This window comes from Pelodiscus sinensis, chromosome 17 (genome assembly GCF_049634645.1).
Source record: "Pelodiscus sinensis isolate JC-2024 chromosome 17, ASM4963464v1, whole genome shotgun sequence".
Taxonomy (NCBI): Eukaryota; Metazoa; Chordata; order Testudines; family Trionychidae; genus Pelodiscus; species Pelodiscus sinensis.
The window spans coordinates 30385175-30408724 of NC_134727.1; the positions used below are offsets into that span (position 1 = coordinate 30385175).

A 23550-nucleotide genomic window follows, 5' to 3' on the forward strand; every position below is an offset into this window, starting at 1 on the left:
CCAGGCTAAGGGGGAAGAGGGAACGTTTCTTAACTTGAGAGAGGAACCATGATCCACTCCAGGAGACTGATACAAGCAAACCTTAGAGCAGCGTATGAAGGTTATCGCATCCCAGTCCTGGATGGCTAAGCATTTTAACTGGCGTAGGACCATAATTCTGCCTTCAAAAACAGGAAAAGGAGGAATTATACGGTCAGTGATAGTCACTGAGGGAGTTAAGCACTTGCAGAACTTTGAGCATCTGGGTAACTCCATCCCCTGATATGGGACCTTTCTTGTACTTAAAATCAGGCACATGCTTACGGCTTGTTGTACTCCTGCCCCTCACGCTGGCCCTGACGCTGCAGTCTGTCTCCTTTCAGTAAAGCACTGAAGCGTGTGCTTAACGTTAAGCCTGCATGGAAGGCCCATGTGCATCCCTGGGACCAGCATTTCCCCAGGAGGCCAATGCTGCCGGAGAGCGTACATTAGTCAGCCCTTCAGGGATGCCTTTTCTGCATTGCCTGTCACCCTGAGGGCCAGGACGGACTGAGCAGCTTCCCTCAGTACCCGGGCCTATTTTGCCATGCCACAGCTAGGGCAGTCTCCCACCCCTATAACGTGCAGCTGCAGGAGGATAACAAGATGATTGTGGTGAGGTAGGTTATGTCCTGATGGCAGGTATAGTTCGCTGCTCTTTTACCCATCCGCCCTTTTCAGCCGTCTCTTCCAGGACTCCGGTGTCCTGGAGCTGCATCTCCGCCACTCTAGTCTCCCAAGTAAATCACAGCATTGTAGGGAAATGCATTTGCTCTTCCTGGTCAGGTTGTCTCAAGCACAGGCCTGAGTGACTGAGTTCTCCCTCCCAGCGGGAGGAATGGACTTGAAGGCTGCTCAGCTGCCCGTCTCTCTCTCCCTTCTTAAACAAGCCGGAGACATGAAAGCAGCCTGGGGCAAGGGGAGCAAGGCGGTGAATGATAGAAATGAAATGGAGAAAGTTTTAATGCGGCATGCATTAGTTATAAATAGCTCCTTAAAAATGTTACCAAGTCTGTAGAATGTTACCCAATGCCCAAGTGCAAATGGCATAACAGTGGGAAACAAAATGAATGGAGGCATTTCATTCCAGCAGGGAAGGGGGGGGAGGGGAAGAGAACTGTTTTCTTGGCTCTTTCAGTGTGTCACATAGAGGCATACAGTGATGGTGGAGGACAATGGGGCATTGCTGGCGTAGCACCGACAGGTGGAACCAAACCGGAGACTTCTGGAGCGTAACGGATGAGCCTCTACAGCTTGAGCTAAAAGCCAGCTGCCTCTCAGCGAAGGCTGTAGAACAAACTCATTCCCTCGCTCTGCAAGTGCCACCACTTAGACGTTACCAGCGTATATTAAGGTCCCGCTGCTGCCTTTTGGGCTGAAATATGATGTAGCCTGGGAGTAAGTCAGAGATGTTTTGGGCTAAAGTCATTGAAGTCAGGCTTAATTTGAAGCAGGCTAATTGGCCCTAAATAATTCCTTAATTACAAAATGAAGAGCTAAGCTTTTCATTTATTTTCCTTAAATGAGGGGTCTGGTTCAAAGGCAAACTAAATCTGGAATTTGTTCCTCGTGTGCGTGTCTCTTTGTAATGCCCATCGCCTGGCAACCTCAGGAGTCTAACGTGCCTGGAAAAGGTGCCCGGGGGGCATGTGTGAGGTGAGGCTTCTAATGCCACTGACGGTTTGTCTCCTTATGCTTAGCCCTTGTCAGCTTTACTACTCAAAGGCTATGTCTACACTCACAGCTTCTTGCGCAAGTACAGCCGTTCTTGCGCAACAATCTGCAGAGCGTCCACACTGCACGCCTGCTCTTGTGCAAGTAAATTTACAGTACGGCGTGGTTAGAGGGGGCTCCTTGCACAAGAGCTATGTTCTTTCTTGACAGGGGTAAGCCCTCTTGCACAGGAGCTCTTGCACAAGAGGGCAGTGTGGACGCTCAGCAGGGTTTTCTTGCGTAAGAAAGCCCTATGGCTAAAATGGCCATCAGAGCTTTCTTGCGCAAGAGAGCGTCCACACTGCCATGGGTGCTCTTGCACAAAAGCACAGCTCGCACATGGCAGTGTGGATGTTTTCTTGCACAAGAACACTTGCGCAAGATGTTCTTGCGCAAGAAGCCGCGAGTGTAGACATAGCCAAAGTGCTTTCGGAAGCTGGCAGAGCATTAATATCCTCATGTAAACAGATGGGGAAACAAAAAACCAGACGGGTTATGAGCTTGGGTAGGAACTGGATCATCCCCCCAGACCCCGGCAAGGCAGTAAGGAGAAGTCAGAGCCCTCCCCGATGCCACACTCTTGGGTGCCTCTTTCTCTCAGGAGCCAGCGGTGAAGGAACTAGGGACCATGGGGGAAGAGTTCTGCAGCACTTCCAAGCTCCAAGTCCAGTGTCCCAGGTCCCAGCTGCCAGCCCTGCAGGCTGAGCTCCTGGCTCCGCACCATACATCAGAGGCTATTTTGCCAGCCCTGCATGCTGGGGTCCCAGTTCGAACCCCCTGCATCAGGGCCTGTGCTTCCAGCAACACATGCTTCCTAGCTGCTGTCCCACATGTCAGGGGCTCAGCTTCCAGCCCCAAGTACCACCCTGGTTTGAGCCCCAGGGGCCTCTGCTAGCAGTGTCTGAGGTCCTGGCTGCCAGCCCCTCATGCCAAAGCTTTTCTCCTAACCTTAGCTGGGGGTAGACAGGGGTAAGGGGGATCAGTATCCCACTTTTAAAAACGTGCCTGGGCCACTAACCCACCACACTCTGCCCAGAGCAGCTGACCTGATATGACCCAATGGGAAACCTCACCTCCAAATCAAGATACCTCCTGTCTGTACCTTGCTCCAGGGGCAGCATCAACCAGCAGGAAATTACTGATGATCTTGACGCAGAAGTGAGGTATCCCGTGGAGGGGGCAGGTTGCAGGGCTGCCTCTAAAGTCACAGCATAGTCTGATTGCAGCGCCCTTTGCTGAACAGACACGTGCCCAATCCAGGCCCGAGAGCCATGGGGCGACTCATGCGAGTAATTCACTAGCAGGAGTCAGAGCCTCACAATCTGGCCCTAATAATTTGCCTAAAATACAACACAACAGGTCAATGGCAGTTCTAGGAAGAGACTCCAAATCTCCTGGCGTGTGGTTCAGTGCCCCAGGCATCAGCAAACACCGAAATGAGTTATTCCAAGCTTCTATAATGGGAACCAGGGACCGTGCCATTTATTCTGTGGGTGCTGCACCAACTACCTCCTACTTGCTTGACAGACTGACACTCTAATTGTCTCTTCTGTACCAATCCTACAACCCCACTACGAATAAACAGGACAGAATCCTGAGGGGGTAATGGAGCCTAAAGGTTACCGCCCCGTTGTGAACAGCTGGAATCTTTCTCCCATTCCACCCCCATGAGTAGTACCTGCTCCAACGTCCATGTGTATAGTCGACTCCATCAAGATAAATATCAACCAAACAAAATGAAGGGGGAAGTAAAGCATTATCTCTCTCAGTAATAGAGCCATTTGCCAAGTGTGTTACAATCCTTCTGCCCTTACGAGTAAACAGCAATCCAGGGGTATCTATTAGCAGAGTAAAATGTAACAAAGCATAGGCTGTAACCTACCACAAACTAAAAACTGCCATAATGACTCATAATGTTAGAAAGGAAAGTAAACAGAAAGGAAATAATGCATCTCTCTCTATATATATATATTTTTTTAAATCATACTGAAGGAAAACACTTACAAGCTGATGAGTTTGAAATATAAATTAAGGTGTTTACAGCCCAAGTTTTAAGCACCTAATCAGGTCCTTTTTGATTTAGGTGCCTGTGATGCCTAAAAAATAGCTTGTGTACAACATTTCAACCTTTACGCCAACATCCATTTTCACTGTACGTTTCTTCACTAAGGTAGCTTGCAAGTTGCTATCAGAATTCTACATAGCATTATGCTGGTGATTTTTAATACGATTAAGGCGAAATTCATTCCAACCCAGTGGACCTTTGTTTTGCCAAACCCTTCCCCCTTTTTTTTGCCTACACAGAGCTGCCAGTTCAGTGGGATAATTCAATCTCACCAAGTGTCTGGAAGGAAAGGCCAGGCATACTATAAACCAATGCAGGACTACTGCATGTGCTGTGGACTATGAAGCATGGGGTGACTTCTGAAGTCCACAATTAGAGAGATTGTCTCGTTCTCTCCACCCACCTAAATGTGAGAGAGCAATGACCAAGAACAATATACAAGCCAATGGGTTGAGTAGTGGCTACGGAATGGCTCCACTCCAAGGGTATGTCTACACTAGCGCATTAATTCGAGCTAGGTAGGCAAATCAGGCAACCAGAGTTGCAAATGAAGCCCGAGATTTAAATATCCCGGGCTTTATTTGCATGTTCCTGTCCAACCGCCATTTTAAAATCCCCCTTAGTTCGAACGAGCTGCCCGCGGCTACATGCGGCAGTTTAAAGTTAATCCAAACTAAGTCCTTAGTTCAGATTAACTGTTACACCTCATTCCACGAGAAGTAACAGTTAATCCGAACTAAGGATTTAGTTCGGATTAACTTTAAACTGCCGCGTGTAGCCGCGGGCAGTTTGTTTGAACTAAGGGAGATTTAAAAATGGCGGCCGGACAGGAACATGCAAATAAAGCCCGAGATTTTAAATCCCGAGCTTCATTTGCAACTCTGGTTGCCTGATTTGCCTACCTAGCTCGAATTAATGAGCTAATGTAGACATACCCCCATTCTGCTTGAGGGGAGGACATGCCCTTTCCTTGTGCCCCAAATTACTCAAGATGGTTGGCAGATGCATGATTTGGCCCTTTGTGGGGGCTCCAAATGCTCTCAAAGCATGTGTCTCCTGTGGAGAGTTTCACCTTTAGCGAGGCGAACAGGCTTTTTAGGTGGAAATATGATACCTTAGGTGCAAAAAATAAGGCCCATATTTTCCTCAGACAATGATTCTCCATAATATGATCAAAACTGGTGTTTCCACATCAGAGAGAGAGAGAGCCTCAAAGTCAAATATTGGAGATGAAACCAAAAGTGAAATCACAGAGGATGAATACGCTTTCATGCTTTAGGTCATATACCAACTTCTGTCAGAGAGAGGTTAGGAAGAGACTTCCCTAAGGCTAAGTTATTCCATACATAAGGTTTCTTGCATCTTCCTTTGAAGTGTTTGGTGTTAGTCAAAGCCAGGAGGTCTGGACTGATGGAGCACTGCTCTAATCTGGAGAGGCAATCGCCATGCTCTAATATTGATCTCCACGGCGTTATGGAGTTAGCTGCAATGTCATTTCTGTAAAGAAAACAATAGCAGAGATGTGCCCCTTCCTGGGCTCTAGTGATTGTCAGTTTAGATGTGAATACTGCCTGTGCTTTTTAATCAAGCTAGAGGGTAGGCAAAAGGCAATTTCTGCACTGCTCTGAATAAGCTCCTCTGTGATTCTTTGGTGATATAAAGTAGAAAAAAAATCTTTCCCATTTTCAAGCATCTTTTCAAGTAAAATTGAACAAGTCTTTTCCCCACTACTGTACATAATGCATCCTGACTAAATATAACCATCTCCCTGAATGTTCCCTTATTACACTGTAAAACATCAACACACTTACTGTAATTAAATATACAAGCATCATTGTAGGGACCTCTGATCACTAGGGAATGTGCCCTGTCCTTTATCATTTGAGACAATAGAGATCACAATTCATTTTGGAAGCAGGACGGCATTGGCCTAGTTTTCTGTACCCTATTTTGCTAGCATTAGAAACTGGGGATGATGCAAAGTGTTGTTAGGGGAAAAGTTTACAGCTACAGAATTTTTATAGCAATAGTGCAGGTCTTTCTTCTGGCATTTTTTGGTTGTTTACACTCACCTTGGTACACAAGGTACTGCACAATTCTGAGAAATCCAAATGGACTGTCACTTATGGATTGAGATGGGTTTCATTCCTGCTGCAGATTTAAATGATGACTTTGAACTCAAATGTTCACATGAGTGAGCAGAGCAGAGCCAAACTCAGTAGGACTGACATAGGGGTTTGTTGTGTCAAATAAAAAATATCCCACTAGATGGCTGAGTTGGTTGAATACTGCATTAAAAAAAATCAGCAAAGTTTTGCTTTATTTTAGAAATGAGCTGCCGACTCCAGCTAATTTTACGTAGCCCTGCAGTGTAGACCTGGTCTATGTGGCAAGGCTGCCTAACCTACATAGTAGGAAATGCAGAGGTGGGGGTGTAAGCCCTGCCTATCAAAGCTAGGTAGTTGAGTGCTTAGCTACCAGACGATGACACCTCTCAAACCGCATTAAAGTTTTTCAATTTAAATAAGATTTTTTAAAAAAATCAAATCTATTCTCCATGCTCATCTATGTATTATTGGAACAAAGGTGAATAAAATCCATTGTCAAAGCAAGCACACACACAATGAAAGAGCATTTTGGGCATGAAAGCTGCTAATCCGCAGGTGTCTCAGTCATTGCATGACTTTGGGGCAGTATGAGCACCTGTGTGACAAGGCAAATAAATCAAATCATGGGCATGCCAGGTGATCTTTTCAGTAGGAGCATTGTCACAGGTCACCTTTCCAGCAGAAACATGAGAGAGAAGTTTAAGACAGATCTTACCTGAGAAAGATTACAAAATACTGTACGTGCTTGGCAATTACTTTAAGGCATGTTTTATCTATGACTGAACAAAATGAAAAGACCACTGAACATGATATTCCTCTGCAGGCAAGGAAGAAACCTCCCATTTAACTGTTGGGCTGCCACTTGCTAAATATGAATTGTTTTATCATTTCTAATTTGTAATATCGAAGGGTTCAGCTCTAAAAAACTCAAACATGTATACCTCTTCCTCCTGAATGATATTCTAAACAGTGAAGATGGGTGAGCCACAGACCGCAAAAACAAAATAAAAAAACGCCACTGGATGATTGAAATGCTAAAGGAGCACTCAAGGAAAATAAGGTTAATTGCTGAGAAACTAAATGAGGTCCATCTAGCCCAGTAGCCTGTCCTCTGACATTGGCCAATGCCATGTGTCCCAGCGTGAATGAAAGGAACAGGTAATCATCAAGTGTTCCCTCCACCGTTGCCCATTCCCAGCCTCTGGCAAACAGAGGCTAGGAACACCATTCCTACCCTCCTGGCTAATAGCTATGGATGGACCTAACCTCCATGGATTTATCTAGCTCTTTTTTAAAATCCTGTTAAAGACCTGTCCTGCATAACATCCTCTGGCAAGGAGTTCCACAGGTTGAGCCTCCGTCCTGCAAGAGTCAATGCGAGAATGTTTCCCAAATGGAGGAAGTGGGAAAGTCCAACTGCCTGGCAGTGGTGAAAGATGCCAGGGGAGTTTAACTACCAGACAAGGTTTGAGGGAAAGGAAATTCCCCCTTCTCTTCCCTCAGTTTCTAGCTTTTCATTGATAAAATGACATCACCCCCACTAAAGCTGATTTTGGCACACCACTACTTAGCCACCAAGCCTGCAGTAATTATTGGTTGTGGTAACACCTACTGGCCTCCAATGAAATCAGGCCCCCATTGTGCTGAGCACTGTAGGTATTTACAATCTCCTCAAGGCAGTTACAATGTAAATGGACAAGACAGGCAGAGAGTGTGCATGATTTCCCCAAAGTTATGCATATCCGGTCACAGGCAGGGCCTAGATCTCCTGCCCCCCAGAGGTCCCAATATGGTCATACAAAAAGGACGGGGGAGTTGCATGCAGGTTTGGTTCCAACATTCTTGATATCAAACACAGCCGGTGACTGCCAGAAAATGGGTTGCTGAAGAACCCTGCACAGAACTAGAGGAGACGGACTGCAGGTCTCCTTCGTCCTCCTCCATCTCATGCCATGGAGGAGTACCCACAGACAACAGCGAAAGGGCCTGAAGTACCTTCCAAAGACAAGTTTCGGTGATGCTTGAGCAGTGGGAGAGTTCATCTGTTTTTAAGAGGTCTCTTGTACATCTAAAAAAAACTTGTGGTACTGAGTAGGGGATCGGTGCTGAGGCTATGGGCACTCCTGGGCCCACTGATGGTGGATGTACTAAAGTTAACATGAAGGCAGACATGCGAGGGCTCTGTCGCAGGCTGAAGCAGCTGAAAAGGCACGGAGGGTAGTTCACACCCTTATAAAAGCCTCAGGGTCTGGCACAAGGAGGCACAGAGCAGAGGAAGGAGCTGAAAATCTCCAGCGCAGGCCTCAAGAGCCATGTGCACACCTGAAAAGGAACTCAGCGACCTCTCTGTTATAAGTGTGTGGCCCTTTGAAAAGTAGGGGGAAAATCAGCACATGTATGGAGTAGATCCTACTACCTTTGTCAAAAGTCCCTTACTAATGAATAAAATAATCAATCTGAGAGGTTTTAAAGTTAGTAGGCATTCATAATTAGTCAGTCATTTTATGAAGTCTAAAGGAAGAAACAAATCTGAGAACAATGACAACTTTCCACTTTACGCAACCCCCCTTAAATGTTTACCAATGGGTTAAATAATAGGCACAATTCAGAAATGTAAAACTAGTAGTCCTGTGGCTGGCAGTTGTCAGTGGTAGTGCCAGGTTTTTATATTCTGCTGTATGAATGTTAATAAAGCACAGTACTGTACTCCCCAGAAGTGTATACTCAAACCTTATTATTATAAAACTGGAAATTATTTGCCTAAAAATAGCAACATGTTTCTCAGAGGCAGTACTTTTCTGAGCAACAGTAACTTTCTGCATTGCTCTGGAAGAATCTACAGTATATTTCTTACTCCTTTTCTCCTTAAAGTTAACTCTCAGCTGGAATGTTACTAATCTGTGGCATTAGTGGCAAACATTTCCGGGGGTTTTGAGTGCCGTAGTAGTGTGTACCTCCTGGCTTCATATTTCATACCGTTTTCATTTAAACCATTAACATAGAGGTGAACAGGCTAATGATGTTATCCTAACTAGCATCATTCATTGCCCTTTTGAAATTCATTTCCATGATCAAGTGATGGCAACGAAATTGAAGCCAAAACAATCCTCTCCATCAAAGCACAGATGTTCAAGAATTAATAAGATTTTAGATTATTTTCTTATAATCGGCATCACGTGCTCATAGATTTTCTTTCTTTATCAGTGCAGTCAATTCGCATGTGTGTCATGTCAACTCTCCCTAGAGCATTTTATAATTCCTTTGGCTAGCTGGTGGCCAATGAATGTCACCATCCTGGAAAATCTCAAACACAGGAAGACTGCCGAACCACAACCTAAAAAAATCAGCCTTTTCAAGAGGATGCCTGCCTAGAGCAGCTGGGATGTTTGAAGACAGCTGAATAGTGACACTCAGTTACTGATGTGTATGAAGTGGAGACATCAGAAGAACAGATTAAAAGCCTTGGCATTGCCACTCCCTTCTCATGAGAAAATTGCCTTCATCTTCATCACTCTGTTTCACAGAGATTAAACACTCCAGGTCTATGTTACAGTTGCCTCTTGACTTCTCATTTGCAGCCTGGATAGCTAAAGTGGATTGGCATCAAGATACAGAACGGCTACGTCTACACTGGCATGAATTTCCGAAAATGCTTTTAACGGAAAAGTTTTCCGTTAAAAGCACTTTCGGAAAAGCACGTCTAGATTGACAGGATGCTTTTCCGCAAAAGCACTTTTTGCAGAAAAGCTTCCGTGGCCAATCTAGATGCGCTTTTCCGCAAAAAAGCCCCATCTCCTTTTTCACGATTGGGGCTTTTTTGCGGAAAACAGTACTATGCTGTCTACACTGGCCCTTTTGCGCAAAAGTCTTTTGGAAAAAGACTTTTGCCCAAATGGGAGCAGCATAGTTTTTCTGGAAAAGCACTGATGATTTTACATGAGATCGTCAGTGCTTTTCCGGAAATTCAAGCGGCCAGTGTAGACAGCTGGCAAGTTTTTCCGGAAAAGCAGATGATTTTCCGGAAAAACTTGCCAGTCTAGACACAAATGACTTGTTTAGAAACACTGGTGCCAGCAGACGTTGGATACACTGTTCAGAACGGACAGCCTGGGGTTCAGATCCACACAAGGGCATCGGAAGCTAACTTTCTACTTTTGCCATCCAAGTCCAAAATGAGGATGTCATCGAGATCCTTCAAACAACTGCCACCAAGACCCTATGCTGTTCAGTGCCAAATCTATGGCTGCTCCGAAGATCAAGCATCCACATAAAAAAAAAATAGTGTGTGCTCAGCCTACACCAGCCACAGTGGTTCAGTGTGACCAAGGTGTTTGTCACAGTGACTAATCAGCTGTTTGGTGCCTGACAGGAGGCACTCTGAGGCAGATGGGGGAGCCGCAAGGGAGGAGGCAGAGTGGAAAAAGCCAGAGTGAAGGTGGGCTTCAGAGTAGTGGGTGGAGTGGGAGCAGGGCCTCAGGACACAGTGGGGGAGGGGGGTCGAATGCCCAGTGGGAAAAATTAATAAACACCTGTGCCCCTGGTGAGGCCAGAAGACTTCATGCGCTCCCCATGTCCAGGTCTCAATTGGCTTGGGAGCAGGAGAGCGACAGGGCAGCCGTGGGCTGGATCAAATGGCTTGGGGAGGGGGGGCTGGATGCAGCCTTTGGACCCTACCTTCCCCACCCCAGTCTACACCAACCCATAGGGGTGTGGATCACAGTGCAGATGTGTAACTCCCCATGTGAACACCACAGGTGTGATCCAAAAGGCTCCTCCTTCACATTAATGTAGATCTGTTTAAAAAAGTTTATATTAATGACAACTAGGACCCTTTAAGTTCACGTCTGCTGCATAGATTTAGCCTCCCAAACTCACCATGAGGTATGGAGAATGTGTCTTTGGATATCTGCTTTCTTCTCCATAAGTATCTTTAACTCTTGATCGGTATATTTAATGACTACAAGGCAAAAGAGGGACGGGAAGTATTCTGGCTTGTCATTCTTATTTTGCTACATTTCTCGTCTCTGGCTCAGTTTTCAGTCTGCTTTAATATCGACTCTGACAGAATTGCTCACAAGGGAAACTATTACTAACTAGTTCCTTTCAGATTCACATCCTTCTCATTGGGATGCTGAGCTGGAGAATTTGCCAGGCACCTGCAGTCCTGAATTTGGAGGAAGGTAATGACAGAACTATTTGTGAGCAAACAAAGAAAGAACTGGGTCACGGCTCGGCAGGAGAGGCAGATTGTCAACTTCAACTATGAAGATGTATAGCTTCTGGAATTATGGCTACATTCATTTTATTTAGCCATATGGGATCCATATTTTAAGTAAAATGAGATGGGAATAATTCCTGGGTCAACCCGGAGTTTTTATAATGGCCCATGTGGGGAGACTGATTGCACAAGATGTAGAAGGGGCTCATTGTGCTGTGACTTTATTCCTTGGAGGTAAGAGTTTGCTCACTTATGTAATTTACAAAGTATCTCCTATCTTGTAGAAGCAAGCCCTTTATGTCTCAGTCTACTTGAGAAACCACACCACGATCTACCTCAGACTCCCAGGAGAGATTATTTGATCTCTCACCAAGAGCAAACATTAAACGTTCAGATCAGTAAAAATAAACCAAAATAAAGCTTTCCTCATGCAGGGCCGACCATCATTCTGTGCATCTGAATGCCCTTTCAAGTTGCTTTGTTTAATCTCATTTCTTATCTCCCGTTGTATCTCGAAAAAAGATCTACGGGTATGTCAAGTAACTGATGGCGGGGTGGCTCAAAAGTGACTCTGTGGACAAGTTCCTTCGCAAGATCTCCATACTTAATGTAGGCCATGTGTTATCTAGTCATGTGTTAAAAAGGATTCTCTTTTAATTACCTGAATTGGGTTTGAACGAATTGTGCACTTAGGGCCGGATCCCAGTTACAATCATCATGATGCTTTGGACAGCAGTGTCACAGTATGTGAGCACCTCACGTTCTTTAAAGTATTATTTCTCATGTCACCTCATGGGGCAGGACAATGCAGTTATCCTCATTGTACATCTGGGAAACTAAGGCACAGAGCTACGCAGCGCATGTTCAGCCTTCTCCCCCAGCAACCCACACTGTCCTCAGTGGGAACTACTGGGTCTTGTCTGGAAATCTGGATATTTATTGAGGTCCCTAAATAGCTCTGATTGTGGAGCAAGTGACTGGATATATTCTACAGCGGTGTCTTTGGGCACAAGGTATGGAATAGAATAGGGCACCTGCAGTGTTTTTAAAGGAGTAATAAGCTTAAGATTTAAACAACAACGGTGCCAGGGGTTTCTCTTGTTTCTTGCAGCTCAAAGAAGTCCTGAAAAAATGAGAAGTGAGCCTGCCGCAAAACACAGCACAAAGGGCCTAGAAGGTTAAAAGCACATCACTGAAGCAATGGAGTGTGACAGTGCTGGAGCAAATGCATAGAAAGTTAAGAGCCGGACTGGTCTTAGGAAAAATGGCACCCTGAGCAAATGTGTATATTGGTGCTCCTGACCCCCCCCCCCATTGCTTCCCCCTCCATCCTTTCATAGTGTCCAGGCACCACTGCCTGTCCCTGCATTGCCCAAGTTCCCTTCTGCAGCTTCACAACTAAGGGCAGCCACACTCCTTGCCTCTTGACCATGGTGGCCAGAGCAGCAGCTGCTGGCCAGGCACCCTGCTCTGAAGACAGCAGCCCCAGCACAGAAGTAAGAGTGACAATAGCATACCATAAGAACTAGGAGCCCAGAGGTGTTAGCCCGGGATGGTCACCCATGTCACCCATCCCTCAGGCTAGCACTGGTTAAGAGAGCTGGGATTCCCCCCCCCCCCCCTTGTGTGAAGAGAAGACAAGAGCTTATTTTCTTTAACACAATTTGCAATGTGTGCTACATACCTTTGATGGTGTCAGTGAGCTACAATGTAGTTTGATATGTGGGTGAAGATGCAGATTTCTGTGTGGGTGTCAATGCACAAGCTAGGGAATTAACTCAGCAGCCATCAATTACCCAATTACTACTCCTCAGACCTGTGCATGGGGAGTTCTGCCCACAAGATGAGCCCTACAGCTCCTCACCTGTGGGACTTGATTACGCAGAGGGCTCAGATCGGTGGGGAATGACCCTCTGTCTTTAATTCCTTTCCAAACAATCATACACAACAATTTTTCTTCTAATTTTTTGTTTTCAATTTTAAAACTGCAGTTGTGTCTCAAGATGATCACTCTTGCTGGGAATTAATTTGCTGAGGTGTCAGGAACCACATGTTTGGCCTTTTCCCCTCAGTCCTCCGAAAAGTCACAGCAATGCCATAGTTTCTGAATGGCTCCAGCAAAGTTGGTCAGAATGCGCAGTAGTTAGGAAGCCGTTCAGAAACATTCATCTGCTTTGCCTCCCTCTGCTCATAAATGAAAAGAGCGTATTTATTTTAATACATGCTGCGATCCGCCAGGAAGCCCATTGATAATGTGCATATTCATTGTCCACTCTAAATGGCAGCTGTCCCTGGTTGCTTGCCAAGATGTGGGATTGGCAAAGGGGACTTGAGGTGTGGCAATGCTGATTTGTGTATTGATTTCAACGGGAGCTAGGCATCTAACTACTTCTAAGGAGCTGAGTCTTCGTGCCTCGACTTGCCATCTGTGAAATGCTTTCCTATCTCACAGGGCTAGGCTTAAAAAGCATGAAATGGATGTTGAGATGATCAGACATCTCTGTCAGGGGAGCCATATATAGACCAGAGATATGGGCTTAAAGTGCAGCAGGGGAGGTTTAGATTGGACATTAGGAAAAAATTCCTAACTGTCAGGGTGGTCAAATATTGGAATAAATTGCCAAAGGAGGTGGTGGAATCTCCCTCTCTGGAGATATTTAAGAACAGGTTAGATAGACATCTGTCAGGGATGGTGTAGATGGAGCTTGGTCCTGCCTTGAGGGCGGGGGGGCTGGACTCGATGACCTCTTGAGGTCCCTTCCAGTCTTATTATTCTATGATTCTATATCTCCTGGTAAAACCACGGAGGAACTACCTTTTCTGTACAAATATGCATCTGTGCCACTCTATCCTCCTTTTATAATCTTTCCTTCACAGCTCCTCCTGCTATATTACTGCAATGATTGTATATCTAGTACCCAAATGGTATTGCCAATTACTTCTGAGTCAATTAGATTCTGATATAATTTCTAGCTAACTCATCCCCTGCCTCTTTTTCCATTAATGGTACCCCACCTTTGTGTTCTAGCAGAATTCAAGTTTGGCTTGTTTCCTTTACATATATGTATTAACTCCTGGAGTTATTGTTAGCCCTTCATGCCACCATGTGCATGATTCAACACATTTTAAAACAAGAAATGGAGCAGGAAATTAGACCGCCTGCATCAATCACTATACTTGTTTTAAAATGGCAAGAAGCCAAAAGCACAAAGTTAACTGAAATCAAAACATTAACTAGCCCTGTATAAAATGCTTTGCTACATAATACCGTTGGTGGAAAGGGATCTATGCCATTGTACTTCAGAGCTAATGACAACCTTTAACTATTAGGGGGCTTGGAGGAAACTTTCTGGAGGGTGAGATTAACCCAGAACTGCTGACTGTGGGGATTTTTATACCTTCCTCTGAAATATCGGGTGTTGGCCCAGGGCTGGATTACCCAATAGGCAGACTAAGCACATGCTTAGGGCACCAGCAAGCAGGGGCACCAAAAAACAAAGAGATTTTACGGTATAGTATTGTTTTTATTTTGAATTACATATGGGTGGGCACCATAATCTTTTCAGTGCTTAGGGCCTCTAAAGGTCTTAATCCGGCCCTGGGTAGGATGTGGCTGTCAATAAGTCCAAATATGTTCCTGAAACACCGTATCTTCTGCACAGGGTTAAAGTGGATTTTTTTACATTCAGTTGCAGAACTAACTTCTGGAACAGAACAAGGTCAGTCTGGATGGGAGAGCGCACTCCTTTGCAGGAACAGCCTTTGATAGCCAGCCAGTTACTGAGGGTATGTCTACACTACAAAGTTAATTCGAACTAACAGACGTTAGTTCGAATTAACTTTGATAGGCGCTACACAGGCAAACCGCTAGTTCGAACTTAATTCGAACTAGCGGAGCGCTTAATTCGAACTAGGTAAACCTCATTCTACGAGGACTAACACCTAGTTCGAATTAAGTAGTTCGAATTAAGGGCTGTGTAGCCCCTTAATTCGAACTAGTGGGAGGCTAGCCCTCCCCAGCTTTCCCTGGTGGCCACTCTGGGCCAAGCCAGGGAAACTCTTCTGCCCCCCTCCCAGCCCTGGAGCCCTTAAAGGGGCACGGGCTGGCTACAGTGCACATGCCAGGTGCAAGCCTGCCAGCACCCAGCCAGCAGACCCTGCACCTGGCATGGCACGAGCCAGCCACCCGCTGCCACCCAGCCCTCCGCCTCTTCCTGGGACCAGGCTGGCGGCTCCCGGGAGCCTGCCCAGGTCCGCAAGAGGCGGGCGCTCACCTGGTCTAGTGCGGAGATCGTGGACCTCATCCAAGACCTCCGCACTAGGCACAGTAAAGTGGCCGTCTAGGGCAGGATAGCTGCCAGCCTGGCCACCCAGGAGCAGGTTGGCATGAAAATCAGGGTGGTCCAGTGAGACCCCCGACCCTGAGCCCTGAGCTTAGCATGTCCGTTCTAGGTCAGAACAAAAGGTACATCTAGCCCAGTAGCCTGTCTGTCAACAGCGGCCAACACTAGGGACCCTGGAGGGGATGGACCGAAGACAGTGACCAAGCCATTTGTCTCGTGCCATCCATCTCCAGCCTTCCACAAACAGAGGCCACGGACACCATTTCTACCCCCTGGCTAATAGCACTCCATGGACCCAACCTCCATGACTTTATCTCACTTCTCTTTAAACTCTGTTATAGTTCTAGCCTTCACAGTCTCCTGCAGCAAGGCGTTCCACAGGTTGACTATTTGCTTTGTGAAGAAGAACTTTCTGTTATTAGTTTGAAGCCTGCTACCCATTCATTTCATTTGGTGTCCTCTAGTCCTTCTATTATGCGAACTAATGAAGAACTTTTCTTTATGCACCCTCTCCACACCACTCATGCTTTTATAGACCTCTATCCTATCCCCCCTCAGTCTCCTCTTTTCTAAGCTGAAAAGTCCCAGTCTCTTTAGCCTCTCTTCATATGGGACCTGTTCCAAACCCCTGATCATTTTAGTTGCCCTGCCCTCTCCCACCCTCTCTCTTCCCCTCTCCCACCTCTTTTTCCCAGTCTCCCCGAGTTTTGTTCAATAAAGAGAGTTTCTGTTTTTGAACACAATTGTCCTTTATTTTGTACATCAGGAAGGGGGGCTGGGAAGGGGTAAGTGGAAGGAGGTGAGGGAGGAATGGGGTACGAGCCCCCGATGGGAGGACTGGGGTGGCTCTGCAGGCTTCTCGGGGTGGAAGCTCTCCTGCAGCCCCCCGATTTACCCCCCCCCGGATGGCAGCCTGCGGCAAGTGCAGCCGGCCTGATGGCCGAGTGCTGTGATGTGCCGAGTGTGGGCACTCAGGGCACTCCAAGCCAGGACTGCTTTGCAAGTGGGGAACCCCTGAGAACTGTCTGTCTGGGGCAGGGGTCAGGTCCCTTTAAGCACAGCCCTCGGCTAGCCTGAGACAGCAGCTCCACACTCTAAGTCCTAATCTGATGCCCTGACAGCACTGCTTTCGGTCATCCTTAACCTCGGTTCAGGATCCACTCAATGTGAACATGCTAGTTCGAATTAGCAAAATGCTAATTCGAACTAGTTTTTAGGTCTAGATGCACTAGTTCGAATTAGCTTAGTTCGAATTAACTAATTCGAATTAAGTTAGTTCGAATTAGTGCTGTAGTGTAGACATACCCTGAGAGAGGGGAACACTTAGAACATAAGAACGGCCGTACTGGGTCAGACCAAAGGTCCTTCTAGCCCAGTATCCTGTCTACTGACAGTGGCCAGCACCAAGTACCCCAGAGAGGGTGGACCAAAGACAATGATCAAGCGATTTGTCTCCTGCCATCTCTCTCCAGCTTCTGACAGACAGAGGCCAAGGACACCATTTTATCCGCTGGCTAATAGCCTTTTATGGACCTAACCTCCATGAAATTATCTAGCTTCTCTTTAAACTCTATTATAGTCCTAGCCTTCACAGCCTCCTCCTCTTGGATTGCTTCTCATCTGAGGTAAGCAGTCACTACCACCCGGACCATTGAGACCACCCTGGGGACCAAGCAAAGGCTAAAAGGAAGTGCTCGGTATTGGAAACGATCCTGGCCTCTGGTAGGTATTTCCTATGGGATGGCTGTATTGTTATATGAAAATAGGCACTATGTAGGTCGAGGGCAGAAAACCAATTCCCTTTCTCTAGAGAAGGAATTAGCTGTTGTTTGAGACTTTAAAAACTTTAGAAGTTTTAGATCAAAGACTAATCTTTGCCCTCTATCCTTTGGCATAAGGGAACACTTTCAGTAAAACCTTAGGGTACGTCTACACTACAGCATTATTTCAAAATCTTATTTCAAAATAGTTAATTCAAAATAAGATTTTTCAAAATAACGCGTCTACATACAAAGTGCATTTCAAAATAGTGGTTTGGCTATGTAGACGCTAGTAAAGTTATTTCAAAATAACAGCTGTTATTCTGAAATAACTTTACTGTGTAGACATACCCCCCAGTGGGGAGGAGAGACCTTCTCTATGGCTCCTAATTGAAGGAGAGAGAGGTCCCTTCTTGCCTCAATGAAGCTTGTGAGAGGGGCTCCTGAAGAGGAAGGGAAAGGAATGGGAGGAAGGGAATGAAGAAAAACGAATGGTAGCGCCCACTGTTATGCTTTCTGTGATGCACTTGTCTGTAGTGAGCCATATCGGTGCATCCTGGAAATAGGCAGGATTGTTTCCAAAGGGCAGAATGTGTGCCAATGGGCACAGCTGTGAGATCAGAGGTACAGGAAGATCTGAACCCTCAACCACCCATCAAATCTTTTGCTTTCAAGATGGTTGTGGAGGCCAGTTTTGTGGCCCTGTTTCCTGAAAGCTATGTATGCCTTATCCTAAGGGTTCAGAGGATTGACGAAGCCCAGAAAGCTGAGCAGGGCATGACCTGTGGGTAGTCTGTGACCTGCTAAACCTTTTAATTATATGTAAGTGTATATATGCTTATATAGAGCGCAAAGCAATCCTGGATCCCTTCACTGCATGCAAAGATTCAATTGTGATCACCAAGAAGAGCTTATAACTGTTGAAGGGGAGGCCCTCCACAGTGTTTTTTACTTCTCTCAGAAACCCCAAGAATTTGAGCCCGGGTGCCCTGCACCTAACCACTGCTGTGGAGATAGGCTGGCTGGCAGCTGTATATGCAGCGCTTAAGGCAGGCATGTCCAAAGTCCAGCCCGCGGGCCAATTGCGGCCCGTGTTCCGGTTTAATACGGCCCCACAGGTAATTTGGCAATATCTATCTTTTATGGCCCCCAACGAATCCATATGTATTGAGATGAATACATTGTAAAATCTCAGTTAATGTCAGTTGGTCTAAATCAGTTATAAATATATTTGGACACAACATGTATACTTGGTGTTATGTTCCTGTTCATATTTTTTGAACTTAAAAGTTGACAGACAACCTTTATTACCAATAATATGTAATGTACTTTACAATGTTCCTGACATATATTTCAGCTTCCTGGATTTTTTTTTCATCTGGCCTTCAGATATGAAAGGCAGAGTGATTTAACACCTGTTTAGATTTGTCATCCATGTGACGAAATGAAAAGTATGCCGTTTGCAATAAACTTTGCATAAAGTAGTTAATTTGCATTTAATTTTAATGGTTCAAAGTATGTCAGGCAAAATGGTCGGCCCTCACGCTTGTTCACTTCATCAAATCTGGCCCTCTTTGAAAAAAGTTTGGGCACCCCTGGCTTAAGGATACCAGAAGAGTAGTTCTGGCCAATAACTGGCCCTCAGAGAACTGGAATTACTCCTTATGAACCTGTGGCAGACATTCAATAAAAGCCACAAATCTGTCATAATTTGTAAAATTATATTTGGCCACGACCAGTGGGTAGTTTGCAAACCCAGATTGCCGTGTTGCTGACAAATAGGACTTTCATCCAGAGAAATCCAGTCTGTTCTGGTCCTTGCCATACAGAATAGATTTATGCGGTGCTGCCTCCTCTGCTCATTTACCACTTCCTACCAACTGGGAGTTAGGAGGGGGGAGGGAGAACACAAAGTCAGAATCCTGAGAGGGAACAAAATACTTATTTACACATGGGCAGAATAGTGGAAGGTGTCGGCCGCTCAGCCGTAGCTGGATCTAGAAGCATTAAGAGGTAACACCCGCCCGGAGGGTGTGGCTGGCTCCAGAGGCGCCAGCAGTTTGTGTTATGAATCACTGACATCTTCAAGTGGCACTCGTGTCAGTTATGAGACCTCAAAATTGCCAAAACTCATTGGCCGTAGCAGAGGCACTACCACTTCCTCCGACACTGAGGATGAAAGAGGTGATGGGGGGAATGGCACCTCTGTATTTGCCATAGTTCCCTGTTTCTCAATCCCTGTGGCAGAGCTGGCTGGGGAGAACTCTAGCCTCCCTAGGAAACAATATGGGTGGTCTGGCAAATGGTTGCCCGGAGCTCTTGTCCACCTCCGCTACTACTGTGGCAACAACAGTGGCCGGAGCCCTGGGCCCTTTAAATCGCTGCTAGAGCACCATGTACAGTGCCCTGGAAAACACTGAGGGTTGCCTGGGGGAACTGCAGCACTCTCCAGACAATGCTGAGGCCTGCCCCTTCTGGAGCAGGGAACCTCCCCCCCCTCAGTCTTGCTCAGGGGCCTAACATGGCTATCGGCCCCACTGCCTCAGCTGCTTCCAGGGCTCACTCTGAGTGACCTGTTCGCCAGTCAGATACACCCTGGACCAATAGGTGATGATGGCTCCTTTAGAAGCAAGGACTTTCTCAGAGGCATTCCTTTGGTGTAGACTGGGGTGGGTAAGGTAGGGTCCAAAGGCTGCATCCAGCCCCCCCCCCCCCCAAGCCATATGATCCAGCCCACGGCTGCCCCGCCGCTCCCCTGCTCCCAAGCCAATTGAGACCTGGACATGGGGAGCGCATGAAGTCTTCTGCCCCCATCAGGGGCATGTAGCTACAAAGGGACTCACCAGCTGTTTTGAATGGTGTTGAGGCACCGTGCATCCTTGGCAGGCTGGGGGCAGGGAAGCAAGAGACTTTGCATGCTCCCTTGGCCCCAAGATCCTGATTGGCCTGGGCGTGGGGGAGCATGGAAAGTCTCCTCCCCCGGTAGGGGCACGCAGTGCCTAGAGGGAACCGCCAACTGTTCAAAATGGCTGGCGGCTCTCTCTAGGTGCTGCATACTCCTGGCAGGATGGGGGCAGGGGACGAAGACTGGCCTGGGGGTGGGGGAGCACGCAAAGTCTCCTCCTCCCACCAGGGGCAGGCTGCGCCTAGAGGGAACAGACCCCTTCCGTCTGAGGCCCCACCCTTCTGCCCACGGCCCTGCTCCTTTGGGGGGCAGCCCAGCGACCACTTTCAAAATTCATGAAGTGGCCCCCCCTCAAAAATTATTGCCCACCCCTGGTGTAGACAAACCCTAAGATTGGCATTTCTCTTGTCAAATACAAACAATATTATGATGTATAAATGAGGGCCAAGGAGTCATTACTGGTGACCAGTCACCCATAGCAACCAGTAAAATAAGCATTCTGCTTAATCGCTGCTACATTTTCATTGGTTCGTGAATTAGAGTTTCTTTGTCTACCTTGCTTCCTAAATCACAGACACGTCTCGTATTGCAGCCCCTACATTGCTACGTTCTCCCGGTGTGTCCTAGAATCCTAAAACTGGAAGGGACCTCAAGTGGTCATGAAGTCCAGTCCCCTGCCCTCATGGAAGGGACCAAGCACCATCTAGAGATCATCCCTGATAAATGTTTATCTAACCTGCTCTGAAATATCTCCAAAGATGGAGAGTCCACACGCTTCTGGGCAGAGACTCATTCTCCATGCCTCACTGACACATATATTGTGTATTTTTTCAATACCGGCCAAGCCACTACCTTCTCCTCAGACTAACCTCTCTTGATGACCCACTTCTTCCAGAGGGCAAGTGTAGATTAATTTTTCCCTTTGGTGTTTTCCGCCCATGAGTTGTATCGCTTCATCTGTATTGGTGTAAGGACAGTGGTGTGGTACTTTTTCTGCAGATGAAGTTGTAATGCCTTGTTGGGCCCCTGGGCCAGGTGGGCGGGGGCCTGGCTCTGTGCTTCTGAAGAGGGTGGGGCCTCAGGCGGAAGGGGTGGGGTCAAGGGCAGAGGTCCTGAGCGCTGTCCGGACTGTGGCACCCCCACCGGTGCTCCTCGGAGCATGCTGTGCGATGCCCCCACCTCCCCAGGCAGCCTTCTGGCAGCGATGTAAAGGGCTTGCCATGCCAGGGTAGCAGCAACCAGAGCTCCAGGCTGCTTTGAATCACCATGCCCCCGGGGCAGTTGTCACCTTCACACTACCCCTCCTCACCGGGGGAGAGCCTGAATAGTTGTGAAGGTGCACAGACTGCAATAGCTATTGCTGCACAGGAATAAGTGTCAGCTAAACTGGAGCAAGACCCTGTTATGGCTGTAGAACCTAGATTTGTATCAAAATAATTATGTCAGGAAAAAATAATCGCACCCTAATCAAAATAGGGTATATTGGTATAGGATCTGCATGTAGAGCAAACCTGTGAGCTCCAATCCTTAAACATTAGACTCTCCTGCTTCAGGGAACTTGGTTGTACACGTAAACTAGCTGCAAAGCGCATGAGAGAGATGAGACAAGCGGTGAGGCATGGATGTGATTATGGAGACCAACGCTCTTTTCAGAGTCTTGAGATGGCTGAGTGCTTGGATGATTAATTAGTTCACAATGAGTGGGGGAGTAAATTACAAACTACTTTACATTTAATTTACATTTTCTTTTTATGGTGGAAATTAGACATTGTGCCTTTAAGGTAGCTCCTTTTAATGTTTTCTTTCTGGCCCTGAAAGTTTGAATATCTCAGTTCCCTCTTGCAACACAGACAGAGCATGTACGCAAATGTCCCCCCCCCCCAAAAAAAAATTGTTACTCATCTTCAAGAGAAAATGAATGAGAGAGACAACTTCCATCTTGAAACATGTCTCCTAGTGCTATGGGTATGGGTAGCGATCAGTTCAGTATTCCTGCCTATTCCACACTTTACCTTTCTGCACAGAGAGCCAGTTGTGCTTGTGTGTTTTCTAATGGAGACACTTGTACTCCAGGAATCTAGCTGTGACTAAATAAGCTCATAGACAATCATTAGCAGTGTTCCCTGTAAGCTGAGCATTTGGGCAGCCACCCAGTAGAAATTCAGTGCTGCCCAGATGATTAGCAGAGTACCCACAGCTGGCAGCATGTGTTTCTAATGGTAGTGCACATGCACATATGTCTCGGTGCACATAACAAAATTTATTCCACACAGATAAAAATAGATGGAATGCTGATCATCAGAGATAGCGACTTACAGGTCCAGTGGCAGAGACCTCTATTTAAGAACCCAGTCTTGACTCTGTGCCCTCATCTCCAGTCATCAAAATAGATGCCCCTTATGTACCTGGTCCAGTGTTTGTAAATAACCCTGCTGAAAGCTTCCAAAGCAGCTTTTCTTTTCTGCCTGAGAATCTTGCTTCAAAACTGAAATTTCAATTCTGATCCTAGATATTCTTCCACGCATGAGAGACAGTACAAGGGAATACACACAAGAGATTTGAGTTCATAATTGTACCTTAATTACCACATCCAGGCTGCGCAAGCTGAGCCTTGACTTTGTGTGGATAAGCAGAGCATTCGCGATTAAACATCATAAGGAATATACAGTACATGGCATAATTAGTCATTATTCTGTTTGTGTTACTTGAGACATAAAATTACGCTGCTCTCCTAAAATATGTAAACAGTGCAAAATAAACTGTGATGGCAGACGATTCTCTGTTGCCAGAAAACCCTTGTATTTTGAGATTTCCTGGATGTGCTTATAATACTGAAGAGGCGCCAGAAAACCTGTTTGGGGAATGAGAGTTCTTCATATAATACGAACTGTACAAAAGCTTGGAAAGATTAGATTTGTAATCAGAAAGTGCCATTAAACTTCAGCTTTGAAAAAATATTTCCATCGGTAATCATCAATGTTTATAGATCGGGAAAGTAAGACAACACTGCTTGAGAACTCAAGAGTTTGACGTAAGGATGTTGACTTTGTTTCTTTTAAATGTGATATTGACAATCTGTGTTTTAAGAGTTTGAATATTAACATTTCCGGTCATTAAAACATGACCTGACCCTGCCTGTAATTCTCACAGCTGTGAAAAAGCATTAAAAACAAACCGATATTGGTCAGTTATAACACAGAGATATTAAATTCTCCCATGATTGAAGAAAGCCAGTAAAACAATGCAGCTCTTTGTATATCAAAAGGAGTTATCTGGCAGAATAAAGGAAGTGTGTAATGGAAATATGGAAACATTCTTAGCTTGGAGCTATATCCAAACAGGGGAGGCATGTGGCCATATAGGGTGGGATTGTCACAAGCCCTCAGCATTGACCTGCCTCTGAAGTTTTTGCAGTCGATT

The 23550-nt window shown here is 46.1% G+C and overlaps 1 non-coding gene across 1 annotated transcript in view; it reads right to left on the bottom strand.

Annotated features, from left to right (window-relative positions):
* The window catches only part of LOC112544636 (uncharacterized), a 132270-nt gene that overhangs the window by 41192 nt on the left and 67528 nt on the right, over nt 1-23550 (bottom strand). The gene's annotated exons all lie outside the window — the stretch shown is intronic.